This window comes from Eumetopias jubatus, unplaced genomic scaffold (genome assembly GCF_037043125.1).
Source record: "Eumetopias jubatus isolate StellerSeaLion01/CBP00866 unplaced genomic scaffold, mEumJub1_p1.0 scaffold_11, whole genome shotgun sequence".
Lineage (NCBI taxonomy): Eukaryota > Metazoa > Chordata > Mammalia > Carnivora > Otariidae > Eumetopias > Eumetopias jubatus.
Genome location: NW_028274817.1, coordinates 111,863,741 through 111,885,361, shown reverse-complemented (window position 1 = coordinate 111,885,361; position 21,621 = coordinate 111,863,741).

Here is a 21,621-nt window from a genome sequence, read left to right as displayed (position 1 = left end):
TAATACAGTAAACTAGGGTACCTAACTTTATTTGAGTGTGGTTCTTAAATTGCAAAGTTATGAAGATTATTTAATACCAATCTCCATGCTAATAGAGCTGTAATTTGAAAGCAGAGAAGAGTTTCTCAGCCTCAGCACTCTCGACGTTTGGAACTAAATCATTCTTTGTTGTGGAGGCTGTAGGATGTTGAGCAGCACCCCTGGTGTCTACCCACTCGATGCCAGTAGAATCCTCACTCCAGTGGTGATAGCCAGAACTGTCTCCAGACATTTCCAAGCGTCCCCTGAGGAACACAATTGCCCCTGGTTGAGAACCGCTGAGGGAGAAGACATGGTGAAACACTTTTTCCCTTGTTTGCTTTTCTGGACTATGAAAATGACAGAGGCCAATGAAAAATAAGAACACATTAGGTCTTAGAATGTACTATTTTGATTCTATTATTATAAAACCCTTAACTTCTCTCAATTGTGATTTTTAGAAAAACAATTAAATTTCCAAATATAGCTACAATATATAAACATTGGTCCCTGGCATGTCTCACCTCTCTGCTAACAGGTCAACAAGAACAGAACTTTTCGTGAGGTGTTCCAAGAGTTTGCAGGGCCCCTCTCTGGCCTGGCTCACTGAGAGCCAGGGTAAAACTACTCCTTAGCAAAATGACTAATGCATAGGCCTATTAGTTGAAATAGTCAGCGAGGGGAAAAGGAGAGTAATGTTTCCTGTGTACTGTTTTCTCTTTTAAGGAAGAATATGTGGTAGTCTAATGAGTGGCCACATCCAAGTTGGTCTTAAAAATTGGTAAGTTTTGTCTTTGCTGTCCAGTACTTGCTTCCAGACTAGTCAGGATTTTCAAAGACCCTGAAGTGAAAGGAAAATGGTGGTGTCCCAGGCATTCTTGTCTCTAATAACTGCTCTTCTCTCTGCCCCAGCCCCTCCTTCCCTTCCACCCCACCCCCCTGCTTCTTCCTGACTTAGGCTTCATTTTTCTTCTGAAGAAGGGTTGGGAAGAATGGTCCCTGAAGGCAGGGAATTGAATGTGAATCAGAATCCCCCAGAGAGCTCTTCATGCCACATCCCGCCAACCAACTGTCCCACCCACTCCCCACCCAGCACCCACCAACAGGGTCCTGGCAGGAAACAAAGGACAATTAGGAGAACAAACATTCAGTTAGGAGAAATTGAGGTGATCAAGGAAGGGACTCTTTGCAGAGGTGTGGTCGGGGTTTTGGGAAATCCCAAGGAGATTGCAGGACAGCCGAGGAGTAACAGCAGGGGGCTGGTACCCTCCTCGGGCTAGAAGGGCAAAGGAGAGAGTGATGGCTGGAACTCAGAGGGTAGCGGTGGGAGCAGCCATCTTGTGGGAGCTGTTTCTGCCACCACACAAACCAGCAAGCCAGGTTGACCTGGCAGGGAGAGTGTTGTTTGACCTAATATCAGAAATGCGTGTGGAAGCAAGCCCTGAGAGTATCTGGAGAGCGTTCTGGGCAGAGGGAATGGCAAGAGCAATGGCCCAGAGGTGAGAAGAGCCAGTTTTCTTCTTAAGAGGATTTTGTAAGCTGACTTCGGTATCTGTCAGTGTCTGCGCTGTCTCACCTCTCATAGAACTAGGAATCGTATTTTGGGCTTATTTTGAAATACTGAATGCTGTGTAGTTCTCTAGGAGGTCTGTCTTCAGTCACCCCATCCTGTCCACTGAAGGCCCAGCTTCTATGGCTGGAAGACAAGGACGTTCACCCTAAAATCAGCACCAAACCTTAAACCGCTGCTTCTCAAACTCCAGCAGGCTCGTGGTTCTGGTTCAGCAGGTCTGGGGTGGAACCTGGGAGTCTGCATTTCGAACGAGCTGCCGGAGAGGCCTGCGCTGCTGCGTCATGCTTTGGATAGCCAGGACCCTGAGAAGTCTGGGCAGGGAAGGAAGCAGAAACCACTGCCCAGAAGTTAGGAGACCTGGGTCCAATCTAGACTATGACCTTAACCAGTCACATGACCTCAGGGGAGTCCCCTTCAATTTCTTCATCCGTAAAAACACATGTGTTAGGCTAGACTCCTCCCGCTGTCCCTTCAAATGTCTGCAGATGATGACTCAGCCTCTCAGACCAGGTGCTGTGAAATCTGCAGGCACTTTAAGTTGGGGAGTTTTGACATCAGCCCTAGAGGCATTTTATTTCTTTTGTGCTGTTGTGTGGAAGCAGAAAACAGTAATGCCTGAGCTCAGAGGTGGAATGCCTGAGGCTGGGACAATAGAAGTTGGGGGAGAGGGTCATCACACACTTCAGTCAATGGAGGATTTTCTCTAAAAATTAGTAGAGGGGGACGCCTGGGCGGCTCAGTCAGTTAAGCATCTGCCTTCGGCTCAGGTCATGATCCCGGGGTCCTAGGATCGAGTCCCACATCGGGCTCCCTGCTCAGTGGGGAGCCTGCTTCTCCCTCTGCCTGCCACTCCCCCTGCTTGTGTGCTTGCGTTCTCTCTCCAGCAAATAAATAAATAAAATCTTAAAAAAAAAAAAAGAATGACTTTCTGCATAAGAAATGCATGCAAGAAGTATACAGAGTGAAAGGTCATCATGTCTACAACTTACTCTCAAATAGTTCTTTAAAAATTATACACACACACACACACAGAAAGCAAATGTTGCAAAATGGTAATGAAATGTGAATCTAGGTGAATGTTGTTCAAGTATTTGTTGTATCATTCTTGCAACTTTTATGGAGAGATTAAATTTTTCTCAAATAAAAAAAATCTAAAACATTCAAGGGGCGCCTAGGTGGCTCGGTTGTTAAGCGCCTGCCTTTGGCCCAGGTCATGATCCTGGGGTCCTGGAATCGAATCCTGCATCGGGCTCCTTGCTCAACAGAGAGTCTGCTTCTCCCTATCCCCCGGCCGCTGCCCCCTGCTTGCGTGCTCTCTCTCTCTCTCTCATGTTCTCTCTGTCAAATAAATAAAATCTTCTTTTTTAAATAAAGAAAATCTTAAAAAAAATTAAAAATAAAAAAATCTAAAACATTCAAGAAAAAATTACTTTCAGATAAAATCAAGTTATGTCTTCCATTGTACACATCACATGAAACTGTAGTCATCTTGGGCACTGCAGAAGAAAATGGCAGAATTACAATTTTTAACAGATTTATTTTCATCATCACACAGGCAAAATATCCTTTCTCTTATTTAGGTAGCATAATCTATGAACTTAATAGAAGGACTTGGTCTGCTGGGAATAGTTGTGGTTTTCATAGAATACCTTAGAAAGTTCTCTTATGAAACCCTGAGGGAAGGGAAGAATCTGCAGCCTTATGGTCCCTGCTGTTTTGTTGGTGCATCATGAAGATCACAAGACCTTGGAGGGCAAACCCTTGTGGCACACTCAGGGACACTGGGTCCCAGGGGCAGGGGCTCCAGCTTTGCCCAAGTCCTATGACCCAAGTGTATCTTGGAAGCAGCAGAACTGCTGGACTTAAAAGGGAACCAGGACCTGGTCCATTATGAGGAAAACGGGCAATGACCATAAAACTGCATAGCTCTGGCGTAAAAAAGACTCAGTAATGGGGCTCAGTTGGTTGAGCAGCTGACTCTTGATTTCGGCTCAGGTTATGATCTTGGAGATCAGGCTCTGCATTCGGCAGGGAGTCTGCTTGAAGATTCTCTCTCTCCCTCTCTCTCTGCCTCTCCCCCCACTCATGCTCTCTCTCTCTTTCAAAAAATTAATAAATCTTTTAAAAGAAAAGACTTAATAATTGAGTTCAAATTTCCCCCCACCCCATGGGTGTCCAAAATTGAATTTAAATTAAAAGAAATAAAAAATGATGTTTTTATATTTGAATGTTTGGACTCAGAGTCATTCCTATTACATTAAGTAACATGTATTGAAAAATAGGATATCCTAAGCCTGTTATAATGATTATTTTCTTTTGTTCTCACAACAACTCCATGCCTTAGGTAAAATAATCCCCATTTTACAAATGGGGAAACTGAAGCTTAGAGGGGTTATTAACTACTTGCCTGAGGTCACACAGCAGGTAACTGGTGGAGACAGTTGGACCCAGGCAGCCTGACTCCAGAGTCTAGGTGCTTAGCCCCTCCACCATGTTTGTAGATGGCTGCCTACCTATCCATAAGGCCAGTCTTCCCTGTGGCAATGCCCACTTTTGGCTCCCAGACCACAGAAGAAGGCCTGTGATTTATTAAAGGAAGATGATACTTTGTGGTGTAACAGAATGTAAGAAGTCTATCCCAGCTCAACAGAGCACAAGAAAATCATTAATTCCATGCCTTTCAATAGGCAGCCAAATTTTCCACACTGTGGATGACTAAAAGATGGAGCTGATTGTACTCAGGAGGGTGTGACGGTACTGCCAAATGTCCTGGCTGGTGATGCTCTCCTCTCCTGCAAAAAGTGGGGTTCTCCCAAATGACATTGGTGTTCCCCACTCCCCCCATGGATGTGTAACTTAGTCAGGTAAACCTGCCAAAGTCACCCACTGTGCCTCACCCAGGGCCTGAAAAGAGCTGGTCCCACACTAAAGACGATTTGTGAAACATAATTACAAATTCCTTCTGGAGCTGCTTAAACTTCTTGATGTCTCAGATGTGTGGCCAGGATGGAACTCTTCTTGGCAGCTGAGGATCTTTCCTCATCCAGCTAGAGAGGAGGTCCAAATGACAGAAACCAAGGGCATCACTCAGATGGACTTTGGCCTTCCCAAGACTTGGTGAGGCAGTCTCAGATGCATGAATGGGGCTTTGGGGAGCCTACCCTCTCAGCAAATCCAAACCACACAGATCACAGAGAATTGTGGAACATAATGTCTTTCTCATGAGCTGACTGAGTGTTAGTGATAATCTCCATTTGGCTCAATGGCGCTCTGAGTGGGGAAATGAAAGCCTTTTCTCTCAGTAAAAGGGGCAACATGGTCGACAAAACTCATGCCCAGTAACCTAATGGAAAGGCTTTCCCAAGATAACATTTGCTTTCTGTTGACAGAATCACAGCAGGCTTTTATTCTGCTACTGTAATGTTTCCAGTTACATTTATTATCTGTTATTGGTCAAATCACAAAACTAAAATGGATACAGCTACCCATAAATTTGATTATCCCACAAACCCTAAGACATACTTGTCATGTATCTCATTTTATAGATTAAGTAACCAAGTTAATATAGGCCTGCTATGATTTTAATTTCAATCCAGATCAAATCAAAGTTAGAAGCAGAGGACATTCAACAACATGGACCAATCTCATAGATACTGAACAAAAGGAAAGAAGCCAGATAAGAAAGAGCACATACTACATGATTCCATTTATATGGCATACAAGAACAGGTAAAACTAATCTATGATGACAGAAATCAGAACAGTGGTTACTTCTGGGAAGGTGGTATTGACTGGAAAGGGGCATGAGGGAGGCTTCAGGGATGCTGGACTTTTTAGATATTGATTTCAGTGATAGTTCCACAGGTGTATATAAATGTACAGACTCACTGAGCTGTACTTTTAAGATTTGTGCACTTTAGGGACACCTGGGTGGTTCAGTATGTTGGGCGTCTGCCTTCAGCTTGGGTCATGATCCCAGGGTCCTGGACCTGAGCCCTGCATCGGGCTCCCTGCTCAGCAGGGGGTCTGCTTCTCCCTTTCCTTCTGCCTCTCCCCCCCCCCACTCATGCTCTCTCTCTCTCTCTCTCAAATAAATAAATAAGATCTTTTTAAAAAAAGATTTGGGCACTTTACTATATTTAAGTTATCTCAAAAGAGAGGTCACAATTAATTTATGACAAAGGAGTGAAGAATATACAATGGGGAAAAGATAGTCTCTTCACTAAAGGGTGTTGGGAAAAATGGACAACCACATGCAAAAGAAAGTGAACTCCCATCTCACACACATGCAAAAATCAACTTGAAATGGGTTATAGACTTGTATTCCCCAGCTTCTTGTATTTTTTAAATCCTATTTTATATTCAAAATGGATATGTGCAGGGGCACCAGGGTGGCTCAGTCGTTAAGCATCTGCCTTCGGCTCAGGTCATGATCCCAGGGTCTTGGGATTGAGTCCCACATCGGGCTCCCTGCTCAGCAGGAAGTCTGCTTCTCCCTCTCCCACTCCCCCTGCTTGTGTTCCCTCTTTCACTGTGTCTCTCTCTGTCAAATAAATAAATAAAAATATTTAAAATAAAATAAAATAAAATAAAATGGATATGTGCATAAAAAAAGATCCACTTCAGTGTAATAAAATTAGATATTAACAAGAAAAGCATGTCCCTCCCAAAATAAATTTCTCTTCTGGAAGTTTCAAAACACATTTTTCATTAATTTGGGGGTTATCTACTCTGCCCCTACTCCCCCACCCGTGATTCCTCCCCTGCAGCAACAGAGGGCTAGTCTTTGAACCCTCCATGCCTTGTCAACCCTCTGTGTGCCTTTGCACATGCTGGTCCTTCTTCTGGGGACAGTCTTATCCCTCCCCCCTACCTGGTGAATATCTGTGGCTCCTTTAATACCTAGCACAATTATCACTTCCTCAGCAAGCCTTCTCCCAAGTGCCTCAGACAAAATTCACTCCCTCGTACCTCTGGGTAATTATTTACTTATGCTTGTCTTTCCACTGAACTGTGGAGCTGCTTGGCAAAGACAGTGCCTGTGTCATGTTCACTGCTCTGTCCCTAGTATCTAGCATATTGTAAGTGATCAATAAATGTTTGTTGAATGAATAAAATAATTTCTTCAGCTGCAAGGTAAATTAAGAACACATAACCCTAAGTATTTTCATTGTGGAGGAACAGTTATGAACTCTACATATCTGGGGTTGCCAGAGCCATCTGGAGAAGCATCATCAGACCCTCAGGTTCAAAAAACTCCTGCCCACTCCATCCTGCCCTGTGATGGTAGGTCCTTGAAGGAGGGCTTTCATATTTCTTAGAATGGAGCTTCCATAAACCAAATCAATCTTTTATTTTTCTAATATTGACTATCTTTCAAAGCCTACTTTGTATGAGTTGAAATACCATGTTCCATCAAAAACTATCATTCTTGTGGGTAGACAGGAATAAAGGAGAAGGGCTGGGAGGAGAGAATCCTACCGTCCACACAGAACCCTTTTCTCATACCTGACAGCCTTAGAGATTAACAGGCTCTCACCTAAAGGTCACTGCCAGGTTTTTTAAAATTAAAAGCTACCAATGTTTCATAACTTCAGTTTCTCTGAAGATTAGCAAACAATCTCCCATGCCTGCCTTCCTGTTATTTAAAAGGTTGAATGAATCCCATTCTTTGGGGCCCAGAGAGCAGAGGGCAGGAAGGTGTTTGTGTTTTGGTTTTTGGATTTTTTTTAATTTAAGATTTTATTTATTAATTTGAGAGAGAGAACACAAGTGGGGGGGAGGAGCAGAGGGAGAGGGAGAAGCAGACTCCCCACGGAGCAGGGATCCTGATGCCGCACTCGATCCCAGGACCCTGGGATCATGACCTGAGCCAAAGGCAGATGCTTAACTGACTGAGCCACCCAGGTGCCCCCAGGATGGTGCTGTGATAGGCAAGCTCAAGGCCAGACCCCTCTGGAGTCAGAAGCCACATTCAAGAAATCCTCCCAGGGGGAGTTTTTTTCAAGATTTTATTTATTTAAAAAAAAAAGATTTTATTTATTTAATTTATTTATTTTAGAGAGTGCGAGTGGGGGGGTTAGGGGAGAAGCAGAGCGGGAGGGAGAGGGAGGGGGAAAGAATCTCAAGCAGGACTCCTCATGAGCGCGAGCCCCATGCAGGACTCGGTCTCACAACCCTGAGATTATGATCTGAGCCTAAACCAAGAGCCAGATGCTTAACTGACTGAGCCACCCAGGAGCCCCTGGGTGGAGTTTTTTTAAAGGTCATGAAGATGAAGAAAGGTAGAGAAAACATGACCTTCAAGAAAGGAAGAAGAGAACCAAACAGTAGTCTTCGCATAACGTCATTTCAAATAATGGTAAAATCCTCTGAAATAAACAGGTGCTGAGTCGAATGTCTGAGTCCTAAATATACTAAATCATTGTATCAGTCAAGGTTGCAGCAAGACACAAATGGAACATATAAACTGGGTAACTCAAGACAAGTTTAATAAAGGGTTTATTCATAAAGGATTGGGCAAGCACTACAGAATGCCACAGGAAGGAATTCCCCAGGTGACACTTACACTGACCCCTGTCTCTTGGTGGTGTTGCCCACTGGTTGGACCCAGTAGAAAGCCAGAGAGCAAGGGGGCCTGTGGATGCAAATCAGGCAGGTCAACCTCCTGGGTCACAGGATGGAGAAAGGTGGAGGAGGTGGGAGTGAACTTCAGAGAGTGGAAGCAGAAGATATTCAGCACCCAAAGGATTCAGATTGCTCTCAGCCCTGCCTTTGCTGAATACCCATCTACTGGGACTCTCACTTCTTCATTTCCTTCCACAGAAACCATCTGCCCATTTCTTGTACACTTTATAACCCTTTATTCGTCTTTGATGTCCATACAGGGTCTGAGTATCTGTGCCTTTTGTGAGCTTTGACCATTTGATGACATCTCCCTAAACTTACCAGTTTAGTTAACCATAGGCCAGTGTGACCTCAACAAGGAAGTGACTTTGGAGCCAAGACATAAATGGTAAGAAGGAGGTTTCCATGCAAAGATCCAGGGGAGACCATTCTCTGCAGAAGGAAACAGCAAGTTCAAATCTCTGAGATAGAGATTTGGACTGCGTTTGGACTGCTTGAGGCACAGGCAACAACATCCCAAGGGCCAGAACGGAATTCTTCGTTGTCAATTATCGGAAGGATCAGAACCATTATTCCATGTGAAACACGGGGAGTCCTTCTTCTTAGGTGAGGTAAGGAAGCCTTGCTTTGATAATCTTTTTCAGTTCTTGGATCTGTTTCCTCATTTGTGAAGTGGGATACTTGACTGATCGTGCCTGAGCTCACCTCCTACACTAAAAACATATGACTCTTTCATCCTATAAGGAAAAAATGCAAAGTGTCATTCGCTTATTTGAAATAAACTAAGTGAGCATCTACTCTGTTATATACGACGGGGCTAGCATCGCTGCCATTGTCCGTGTGCCAATAGGAATACCCTTGGCACTCACCATCCCCTTGCTCACTGCTGGCCTCCCCCTGTAAGCACCCATCACCCTCCAGCCAGGGGTTTTCACCTCACCTGCCTGCAAGGAAGGCCAGGGCAGCAGGGATTGGTCGGGAGCAGCCCTTGGCTGTGATGAATGGGAGTGAGAGGATTAATACCCCAGCTTCTCCCCTCTCAGGTGGGACAAGTCTGAGGTGTGCTCCCCATGTTCTCCTAGAGCTTCGCAGGGGTGTGGAGCCCCAGGTGCCCACAGAGGTGCCTTGCAGTGGCTTCTTTCCCTTCCCTGTCTTATGCCCTCACTCCTTGAGTGGTGCTTCTCTCAGATACACGACTTGCACTCTAATCTTATTCTCAGATCTGCTTCTGAGGGAGCCCCACGCAGCACAGCTAGTTATAATGAGCGATACCAGGGAGCATCAAATATGTCTCCACCTACAACAAGCTCACCATCTAGTTACTAGTTTTTAAAAGAAGACGGTAGGGGCACATGGGTGACTCAGTCGTTAGGAGTCTGCCTTTGGCTCAGGTCATGACCCCAGGGTCCTGGGATCGAGCCCCTCTCTCACTGTCTCTCTCTGTCTGTCAAATAAATAAATAAAATCTTTTAAAAATAAAATAAAATAAAATAAAATAAAGAAGACAGTAAAGCCTTGAAATATAACTTCTGATCCAGCAGTTCAGCTCCTAAGAATACATCTTACAAAAATAATCATAGTTGTGCACAAAACTTAGATACCAGAAAGTTCATTTCACATCAAAGCATTGAGAATATTGTATAAAATTAGAAAATGTAAATGTAAATGTCCAACAGTGGGGAAAATGATTAAATAAATAATGGTACATCTACCCAACAAAACTCTATGCAGTCATTAAAACTCACATTGTAGAATAATACTTAAGGATGTGGGCATGGTTTCTAAGGCACAGTTAAATTAAAAAGGGTTACAACACATTATCTTTGGTACGTACCATTTTCATTAATAATAATATAAATGTGCACAGAAAAAAAACCTAGAACGCTAACACACCGAAGAATTAACACTTACCAGCAGTTTCATATCTTTGGGTTTATCTATATTTTCCAACATTTCTCTAAATAACATGCATTTTCTTACCTTTAAGGCGATGCATTATTAGTTTACGTAGTCGAAGAGAGTGTTTCTCAGTCTCAGCACTACTGATATTTTGGAATGGATCTTTCTTTGTGGTGGGGCTGTCCGTGCATCCCTGTACCCATCTATGAGACGCCAGCAATGCCTTCCCCTTCAAGCTGTGCCAATCAAAAATGTCTCCAGATGCTGCCAAGTGTCCCATGGGAGCAAAATCACTCCCAGTGGAGAACCACTGGTCTAAGAGAGCCTAAAATCGTAAACCACCGATAGCAGTTAATGACCATGAAATAAAGTAAGGTTATTCACAATCTGTCAGATGAGCATGTTTTATTTTTTTTTTTTCACTTTGAAGCGATCACTGGTAATATTTGTTCTAGAAGAGACCACTTCCACAGATGTATCAAAGAAGAGCAAATGAGAGGTTCCAAGACACCATCTGGATGGTTTCTAGGAGGTTCACACTTTCAAGAGTTGAAGTCACGCCAGCTTAATGGACAGAGAACATGAGATAAACAGAACTCCCTGAAATGTTTCCTGTCGAAGACTTCCTAAGTACCATCATTTTCAGTGACTGAACCGTTGCTTCCACGTACATACATAAAGTGCAACAGATGCAAGAAAATCCCCCAAGGGGTTTGGGATACTTCTGATATTAGCCTCAGAGGACAAGGCCATTGAGATGCATCTATTGAGCCCCTATAGTGAGCCTAGTACTGTTCTAGGCTCTGTGGATACAGAGGTGAACACAAGGTTCAAGAGGCGGATCCCTGGAGGGATCCCTGTTCTAGTGAGGGGGGCAGACGATAAACTTGGGCACATTTATGTAAACAAGGTAATTGGATGGAGAAGTTAATGAGATCATGCACAAGAGAGTGGCTCGGTACTGGGAGTGTCTTTGGCTCGGAGAGCCTCTCTGAGCGCCCGGTGGAGGTGAGGGCGTCTAGGCACAGCCCCGAGCCCCGAGCAGTCGAGCACTCGGGGTGTTGGAGGAACAGAAGGAGAAGTGGCTGAAGCACAGCAAACACAAGGGCAAGTAAAGGGGGGGGGTCCGGGCAGGGGCTCTTCGATGGGGTTTAGCAGGAAGTTGGGGTGGCACCCTAGTTGCGGTGGGAAGGCACTTAGAGAGTAGCAAGCAGGGGAGGACAAGATCTAGAATATGCTTTTGCACCATCACCTTGACCCCGGGCAGGGAGTGGAGCAGAACATCTGCCACTTGATCTCCACAGAAGTCCAGGTGACAGATGCACCATGGTGGCCCAGCTAGGCTGGAGGGGCGAAGGTGAAGCAGTCACTTTTGGAAGAAGATGCGGGAAAAGCATTGGAAGCCCGCGTGGGCCTTGCCAGCGAGCCGGGAGAAGCGAGCCTGTGCAGCGCCTGGGGCTGCCCGAAGCCGAAGCCGAAGCTCCAGGGAAGGAAGCAGTGACTAAAGACAGACGGCAGGAATGCCAGGGCCTTGTAAACCCAGTTTTATTTTTAAATAGGCTAACAGCCAGGAAGTAGGGCATTTTGTCACTTCCTTGGGAGTCAAAGCCAAGTGGCGCCAGGAGCTCCGAGCTGTGTAAGCAGCACAGGACACAGGCCAAATGGGCCAGCTTGGGGGGGAGATCCTCATATTCTTTCTTTAAAAAAAAAAAAAAAAAAAAATCCCTGCTTGGTGGTTGATGCCTAAAACTCCACCATCTGAGACTCTTTTTAGTTTAGGTTTTTGGTTCAGGATAAAACACAAATTCCCTTCCCAAAGACAAACCCAAAGGCAGTGATGGAGACTCGGCTCTAAGGAGCAATGTAACCATGAACTTCAGGGCAGTCAGATGGGGCCAAAGACTGTGTGTTCTAGTTTAGAAACAGCTTTAGGGCTGAGGAACAGGAAGCACTGAGGGTGTCCAGTGGATGAGCTCTGGGAGGAGGGGGGTGACCACTGGGTGGGCAGGCTTGTGGCAGCAGGAGGGGAGCTCAGAGAAGAGGAGGCAGTCCACTAGGACCCAAGAGAGTGTGCAGGAGGCCAGGAAGGTGAGCATGGTTTCTTCCCCTGTTTCCCCGACAACGTGAGTTCTGGCCTCCTGGGTCTGGTCTGCAGATCGAGAGACCCTGACCTCCTCCTCCCATTGCTGCTGGTCCAGCTTAGCCTCAGACAGAGCAGGAAGCCCCCCAGGGGAAGGAGTCCCGAGGGGATCCTTATAGGCAGCTCTCCCAGGCCACTCGGGGAGTAATGCCAACATTTAATTCGAAAACCAAGTTCCAAAACAATTACAGGACTGAAATAGTTTTGAAGGCTATGGAAAACACAATCAAACCTCATGTTCTCACTCAACTTCGTCCTTTTTAATAAACTTCCCTAGTTTTTTAAAAAATCTTTTAACTCACTGATTTTTCCCCCTAAAATTTGGAAGGCATTTAGACAAACACTGGTGTTATTTGGGTCCCAATCACATTTTCCTCTACATTTCACCCGACCTGTCCCACTACAGGGTACAGAAGCCCTGGGAATAGAGACCAAAGACTCTAGGTTGTTATTCTCTTTATGTTCTCTTCCTACCACGTATTTGACCTTCAACTGGCCTCTCGCATTTTATTATTTCTTTCTTTCACTTATTTAATAAATAGTTATTGAATTTCTATTATGCATCAGTAACTGGAGTAGAGGCTGCAGAGGTAAAAAAAATTAGGTATTTGATCTCTGCCCCAGAGGACCCACTCATGGTGGGAAGAATGTACATACAAGCAAGTCATTAAAATGCAAAGAACAAGCACTATAATTAAGATGTGACCAAAGCCCTGAAAGTATATGTATCAAATTTTAATTCACACTTTAAATCATAAGTAAATCCTATAAGTTTAGTACCACGTATTTTGCAAAAAATTTACTTAAATACCACTTTACCAAAACAAATTTTCTATTTCTTATGTTAGAGTGCCTCTTACTGGAAATTTAAGAGAATGGCACAATACATTTTTCCATTTGTTATGTTAGAGTGTCACCTAGTGGAATTTTCTTGAAACTGCAACTGCCTCTTCTCCATTTCTTGTGTTAGAGTGCCATCTTGTGGAACTTTTATGTAATTGCAACACCATTTATTTATTTATTGTTACAGTGCCACCCAGTGGATCTATCATGCAACTGCTTTATTTATTTATTTATTTATTTATTTATTTATTTATTTATTTATTTATTTATTTATTTATTTATTTATTTATTTATTTATTTATTTATTTGTTCGTTCGTTCGTTCGTCCGTCCTTTCGTTCGTCCTTTTATTTATTCGTTTATTCATTTATCTGTTTATCTACCCATCCATGCATTCATTCTTTCAGATAGCTAGTTAACAAGTTGGCTAGTTAGCTAGTTATTTACAGTGCCACCCAGTGGATTTATCGTGCAATTGCAGCTCAGAGAAGCTTTTCGTATTTCCCATGTTAGAGTGCCATCCTATGGAATTTTCAAGTAATTCCAAATCAGATATTTTCCTATTACTCAGTTTACAATGCCACCCAGTGGCACTTATCTGTAACTGCAGCTCATATAGGTTTTCTTATTACTCAGGTTACAATGCCACCCAGTGGCTCTTATCTGTAGCTGCAGATCACGTAGGTTCTCTTATTACTCAGGTTACAATGCCACCCAGTGGCTCTTATCTGTAGCTGCAGATCACATAGGTTCTCTTATTACTCAGGTTACAATGCCACCCAGTGGCACTTATCTGTAACTGCAGATCACGTAGGTTCTATTACTCATGTTACAATGCCACCCAGTGGAATTATCTTGCCATTGCATAACATGTTTTTCCTATTACAAGTTTCCCCTGCTATCCAAAAGTAGAACTGTCCAATGAAACCTTTTCTAAGTTGTAGTATAAAGCAAACTGTCCCCTGCCTTCCAGAGGTTCGTAATACCACTTTGCTCTTAGGAAAGACCTACATTAGTACAGTGACAGCATTATTACAAAAATGAAAATCCTCTTCGGATTTCTTTCAGTTAGGGAGAACAGGTACTAAAGCAGGTCTTTCGAAAAAAGGAAGTGGTATAACTCACTTGTTAGTGCGGGGAAAGCTGTATTCAGATTAGAGTGCTACCTGGTGGAATTATCATGTAATTGCAGAACACATGTACTTTTCCTATTACTCAAGTTAGAACGCCACCTGGTGGAAGTACATAACTGCAAAATGGCTATGTTTTTTCTGCTACTTGGGTTAGGGTGCCACCTGGTGGAATTTTCCTGCAATTACAGAACACGTGTGTTTTCAATTTCTCATGTGAGAGTGCCACCTGGCAAGAATTATCCAGCAACTACAGGGGAAAAAAATGTTTTTTTCTTACTTGTGAAAGAGTGCCACCTGGTGGAATTGCCCTTTATTAAAAAGTATACCAGTGATCCTCAAAACTTGGTGCCTGTGTCACCTGGAGAGCTTTTCAAAAGAAATACTGCAGGTCCCTAGCCCTAGAATTTCTTATTGGGGATGTTTGGGATGGGGTCTAGGAATTTGTATTTCTAATGAGGTGTTGGTTTATGTTGATGCCACTCATCTGGGACTGCACTTTGAGGACAACTGAAATACTCTTTAAGTTTTAGTTTCACACATAAATGGTTTTTTTCTTGTATAATTTCTACAACTGTTTCGTTTTTGAAATGCTGGAGATGTTAGGAAGCTTTGCTCTCCCGAGTCTTTCCAAAGAACTCAGGATACCTTTTGATTAAATCTACCAGTTGCTTTTTATTTATTTATTTTGAGAGAGAGAGAGAGAGAGTGAGCATGAGTCAGGGGAGGGGCAGAGGGCGAGGGAGAATCAGACTCTGAGCTGAGTGGGAAGCCCAACCCAGGGCTGGATCCCAGGACCCTGAGATCATGACCTGAGCCGAAGGCAAGCGCTTAACCGGCTGAGCCGGCTGAGCCACCCAGGCGCCCTTCTACCAGTTGCTTTTGATATGGTTTTGCAAACTTATCTAAGGGACTATATAATGTGGGATTTTGTCTATTTTTGTATCCCAAGATCCTAGAATGGGTGCTCCTTAAATATCTGTTAGATGAATGAAAGACCTGGGGCCTTCAACTTCGCCAGGTTGTTTGGATAAATGTGACAGCTTCCTAAACTGAAGTAGTTAGAAACCTTATCTCCTTCCTTTCCTATAATGTCATTATCATGTTACAATAAAAGAAGCCACAGACAGAAATCTGTCAAAAATCATTTATTCCTATGCAGGCACAGAACCTGCCGTACAGCCTGTTCCCATATGCAGGTGTGCGCCTGCTTGGTCCTTTTTGGCGCTGTCACAAGCTTCTGCCCAAAATGTTGAGCCACAACTGAGTCAGTAAGTGGCAACCACAAGACCACTGCTTCAAAAGTGTTAGACCTCCAACTTGTCAGATTCTTATACTCTGTTCATGCAAGGGCTGGGGTCCCTCATCATCTTTTTAGCCAATAGCATGTCTTGAACACCACTCAGTTCACCAACTGAAAAGCGTTTCTAACACTTCTTAGGTGAATTAATAAGCTGTCTGGTGAAAATTTAGATAGGGTATTTGCAGGTCCTTTAAAATATGGACTTCTGGTTAGGGTCCTTTAAATGTTAGTAACGTGCCCCTGAAGTGTGGCTCCCTGATTACGGCACTTCACAGGTTAACTGACTGCCCCTAGAGTAGAGAAGATTAAAGTGAATTCACAGATGCATTTATAGCACTCCGTTTATGCTGCATTATGTTAAAATAAATTGCAGACAGCAAAAATCCAAGAAATATAAAGTTCTGTTCATGCATTCATTCCCTCACTCTTTATTAAAAGTCTTACATAATGGGAATTAGGCTAAAAGTTATGAATTCTGAGTCCTGCTCTCAGCTCTGCCTTTAACTAGCTGTGTGATCTCAGACAAACTACTTAACCTCTCTGGGCCTTAGCTTGTTCACCAAAGTTAGTGCTCAATGCCGCAAACGTTTATTATCTCACGGTTTCTGTGGGTCAGGGATCTAGAAGCAGCTGAGCTCGGTGTTTGGGCTCAGGGTCTCTGTCCAGACGGCAGCCCAGGATGCGGGCCAGGCCACCGGCTGCCTGAAGGTCTGAGTGAGCCTGAAGGGGCAGTTTCCGGCTCAGGCCAGCCGGCCGCCTCCTCCCACGGCCAGTGAACCACGGCACAGAAAGCCACGGGGCCTTTACAGCCCAGTCTGAGCAGTGACGGATGAGCGCCTCTGCCCGATGCTGTGGGCCACGCAGAGCGCCGGCTACCGCGCGCCGGGCGAACACGGTGGGGACGCGCCACCTGCACAGCGGGCTCCTGCGGGCACTGCCCCAGGGGAGTCCTACATGCATTGCCTTTGCCAAGCGCTGCCAATGAGGCAGATAACCACCTTGTTGCCCTTCTGGGCTTTCTCCAACTGCTCTCCTTTCTCCCTCTTTTGATATTTTTCTTTCCAGAAAAATCACCTCTCCCCCCCCCGCCCCGTTCCAGCCAGTCCTCCCGACCTAGGTTCTCCGCCCATCTTTAAATCTTTCTCTTTTCCATTCCCTTTTGTCCTTTCCTTTCTTATCTATTCACTCTTGAGAAAGCCCGGGAAGATTTTTATTTTCCAAGCGATTGCCGAGGAACAAGTCCAAGAGAAATGACAAATACAAAAGTACTCTGGCCATTGGCTATTTGAGATTCTATTTCTTCTCTCTGAAAGGATACCTACTTATTTATGTAGGTGCTGGAAGACAAGTTTTCTTTTAAGGCACAGGTCCCAGAGCTGCCAGGAGGAGGAAATCATTTTTCTCAATTGGCATTTTATTAGAGGCATGCAGGCTCATTTGGGGGAAGGGCTTTGCTTCCCCCGTGGGGAGTAATCATCACTAATTCCTCCCCTCTCCCTGGCCGAGAGGATTCACAGAGACCCTTTTTATGAGGCGGTCTGGCAGTCCTGCGCTCTGTTGCCTTTGAAAACTGCAAAGTTCCTTCAAATCCGGACACTCTGGAAACTGAGCAAAGTATTGTGGTCTCAGAAAATGAGAGTGGTAAATACTGCTCACTGCAGCTAAGGAGTCAAGGCCAACTGAGCTGCTCCGCAAATAGGCCCCACCTGCGAGATCGAGCCCTCCCGGCCTTCTGCAGCCGAAAGCCTGGGGACCGGGCCCATGAGGCATGCGAGTGAGGCTGATGCATGCTAAGTTGGAGAATCCCCGGTTTAAGAAAAGCATGTGTTCAAAGGACACGCCGGGACCTTGCTGTGCTTGGAGGGGAAAAGCTGGGCGGCACCAGCAGGTAAGACAGAAAAAATAATGGGATGGGACGACCCGCACGTTTGCTTAAATTTCCTAGTTATGAACAGATACATAGGGCTGGCATTACTTCCCTTGGCTCCTGACTTTTCCCTCCATTTCCCCGGCTCGGCCCCCAGCACACCCAATCCTGTTCAGTGGCATCTTCTTTCCCAGAAAGGACCAGGATTCACTTTAGGGAATGGTAGCTGTGTGGTCCGGTTGCGGGGGGCGGTGGGAATCCAAATGACGACAAATGAGAGAGATGGCCAAGGACAACTCAAGGAATTTTGTGCTTTGAGTTTTGTCAAAAGTGTCATTTTGTTACCACATTTTGGAGGCAACAAGCTTTTAAGCCCAAGAACCACCGGCTGAGTGAGGCAATGCTAAAGTGTGCCACCAGAGGGCGTCAGGAAGTTGCTCTCGATGCTAATGCACAAGGCTCCCTTTTCACAGCAAATTTTTTAAAGATTTTATTTATTTATTTGACAGAGAGAGACAGCGAGAGCAGGAACACAAGCAGGGGGAGTGGGAGAGGGAGAAGCAGGCTTCCTGCCAAGCAGGGAGCCCGATATGGGGCTCGATCCCAGGACCCTGGGATCATGACCTGAGCCGAAGGCAGACGCTCAAGGACTGAGCCACCCAGGCGCCCTAATTTTTATATATTTTAAAGACTATAATACAAAGAAGAAACGAAAGCAAAGTAATGTGTTATGAACTAATATGTGTGCTTGGACGTGAGTACACGACAATGGAGTGTTTAGATGTTTGCCCCCAAATGTGGAATCCCTGTGTCTGTGACAGGTGCAGGTGTAGACTCAAGTGGGGTCAGTGACTTAGATACCACTAGCAGCATTACCATTGGTGATAGGCTTTTTCTGCAATGGTAAACAAGTCTTGGAAAAGCCCAGAAGAAAACAAATTATTATAGTCTTTCCTCAATTTACTTGGTAAAGACATTTGTCTTCCTGGAATATTCATTCAAAAACTATTTTTTATTTCTCTGTAAAAGTGAGTTAGGGTTTTGGTCAAGATATTATATACAGGTTTTAGATGCGGGTTTTTCACCAACATGAGTGCCCAGAGGAACATTTGAAAGTCATGTGAGAGATAGGAAACGTTTTCATTGCACAGGATGTCGGGCATCTAAGTTCAAGAGTACCCCCCCATCATTGTGACAACCCTCGACCTGCAGAAGTGCCCATTGTGACCCATGGGGACAGCTGGGCTGCCGCTGAGAATCACTGGGATGGGAGGAGCGTAGGTGAGGGGGAGAGAGTAAGAAATGCACGACCAGGCTCAGGGGGGGCGAGCTGCGCCGCGCTGCAGCGTCCGGCAGCCAGGGTGCATGCGTGCTGTAGGCATGCGCTGGGTTCCCGTCGCGGTGTCGGGGAGGCAAGTGAACCTGGGACACCGTTCACTTTTTGTCCAAGTCCCACTTTTTAGCCCTTTTACCACCACCCTTAGAGTCAACAAAATTTTGAAATATCTAAAAATGCATTTTTTATAGGTATAATGTTCTCTTTGGGCCTCAGAGCTCTGAAGAGCGTTTCACGCTTCCTGGAAGGCATGGCAGGAATATGAATCAGATCCCTGAAATGTTTGCATACTGTTGGATCCAGAATTTCACCTCTAGAAACTTATCCTAAAAAATAATAGTAATCTGCATGAGGTGATAGCTACAAATATGCTCATCAAGCATGGTTTATGATTGTAAAAATGGAAAGCCATCTAATTATGCAACAGTAAGGGATTGGTTGAATTGTAGCTACAATGTACTTTTTAAAAAGATTTTATTTATTCATCTGAGAGAGAGAGAGAGCAGGAGCAGACTCTCCGCTGAGCAGGGAGCCTGATGTAGGACGGGATCCCAGGACCCTGGGATCATGACCTGAGCCAAAGGCAGACGCTTAAGCAACGGAGTCACCCAGGCGCCTGATACAATGTACTTTTAAGAGTTAAAAATCCAGGGGCGCCTGCTTCTCCCTCTCCTACTCCCCCTGTTTGTGTTCCTGCTCTCGCTATCTCTTTCTCTGTCAAATAAATAAATAAAATCTTAAAAAAAAAAGAGTTAAAAATCCAGCTGTTAAAGGGGCACCTGGATAGCTCAGTCGGTAAGTGGCCAACCCTGTGTTTCTCCTGCCCAGGTCTGATCTCAGGGTGGTGAGGTCCAGCCCGGCATCAGGCCCTGTGCTCGGCAAGGAGTTGGAGCCTGCTTGAAACTCCCTTCCTCTCCTTCTGCCCCTTCCCCTGCTTGTGTGCACACCCTGTCTCTAGGATAAATAAATACATATATATATATATATATTTTAAGTCAGGTTGTTAAAAATATTTAATCGCCTGTGGTGAAAGGGTTATAAAATAAGAGGTATCTTCTGATCTCACTTCTATACATTTTTTAAAATATGTAAATGTGGGGGCGCCTGGGTGGCTCAGTCGTTAAGCGTTTGCCTTGGGCTCAGGTCATGATCCCAGGGTCCTGGGATCGAGCCCCGCGTCGGGCTCCCTGCTCGGCAGGAAGCCTGCTTCTCCCTCTCCCACTCCCTCTGCTTGTGTTCCCTCTCTCGCTGTGTCTCTCTCTGTCAAATAAATAAATAAAATCTTTAAAAAGTAAAAAAATTAAAACAAATAAAATATAAAATATAAATAAAAAATAAAAAATATATTATATATAAAATGTAAATGTATTTTAGTGGGCTGTATGATTATAGAATATTTTCATTTTTTTAATTATGATTTATCTTTAGTTTCCAGAATTTCTTTATTGAACATGCTTTTTTGCAATAAGAAAAATGCTTGTTATAAAATGATGAGAAAATGCTTTATAAAAGAATCCTATTATAGCTGTTTGGTCAAGTCCATAACTACCCCTACCTTGTGTTTGGTAAATCCCGGTTTTAGTTTCTTTAAGACTGGCAAGATTGGGGCACCTGGCTGGCTCAATTGGAAGAGCATGCAACTCTTGATCTTGGGGTCCTGAGTTTGAGCCCCACGTTGGGTATAGAGAGTACTTAAAAATAAAAAGTCTTAAAAGAAAAAAGATTGTCAAGATTTATCAACGATTAAGTCAGTTGTGCAGGCACTTGACAAGGCCCTGTGGATTTTTGTGAGGGAGAACTTGACATGTAAAGAAGCCTCGAGCTGTCAAATCAAGCGTAGAGCTCACTGAGCACCCCACATCTGCCATGGGAAAGTCTGCCTTTGTGTGGCCTGGTTGCTTAATGACCTTTGGCCAAGTACTACAGTGACATGGATTCTGCCCCTTCATTTAACAGCGCTTGTTGGCGGTCCCCAAACAGTAGTTAACTATGGACCATAAAGATAATAGTCTCCCCTTAAATATGCTGAGTACCCACCTGATTCATTTTCTTTTTTCTTTTTAAATATTTATTTATTTATTTTAGATTTATTTACTGATTTGAGAGAGGGAGAGAGAGGGAGCATGAGTGGGGGCGGGGAGGGGTAGAGGAAGAGGGAGAAGCAGGCTCCCCACTGAGCAGGGAGCCCGATGTGGGGCTCGACCCCAGGACCCTGGGATCACAACCTGAGCTGAAGGCTGACGCTTCACCGACTGAGCCACCCAGGCGCCCCCGCTTGATTCATTTTCAAAGCATACCTGGAAGATAGAAGTTTCTAAAAGTTGCTTTTCTAATGCAGACAGCAAGGCACCAAGACGTTTAAAGATTTACGAAATTCCAGTATACTACTCGTCGTGAGTCAGGCACTGTTCTAAGTGCTTGACAAATACTGATCCATATAAGCGTCATATTGGCCCTATGACAGAAATATTGTCACTATGCTCCTTTTAAAGAGGACGAAAGCCAGATGCTGAGGAAAGCCCGTTAGAACGTGTGCCCACCGTCACACAGCTAGAAAGGGCTTGAGCCAGGATCTGAAACCTGGGGGACTGGTTCCAGAGCTCAGGGGCAATGCTGCCTCTCCACCACCCTGGCCTTAGGTTTCCAAAGGCTGCTTCTGGTTGGAGGATCAGCCATTGAAAATAATGGACAGTAACTTAAGGCCAGGCTGATCAGCAGAGCTCTGCCTGGCGGGAGAATGAGGCCGGACTTGGAAGGCTGTGCGATGTGATGCAATCTGTGGACCGATGAAAGCCAGCCCGGGCTGATGCAACCACAGCCGGAGAAAGACCTGCCCTGCTCTCGTCGGACCACACAGTGCAGGTCAAAGGCAGGGCCACGGCTGGAG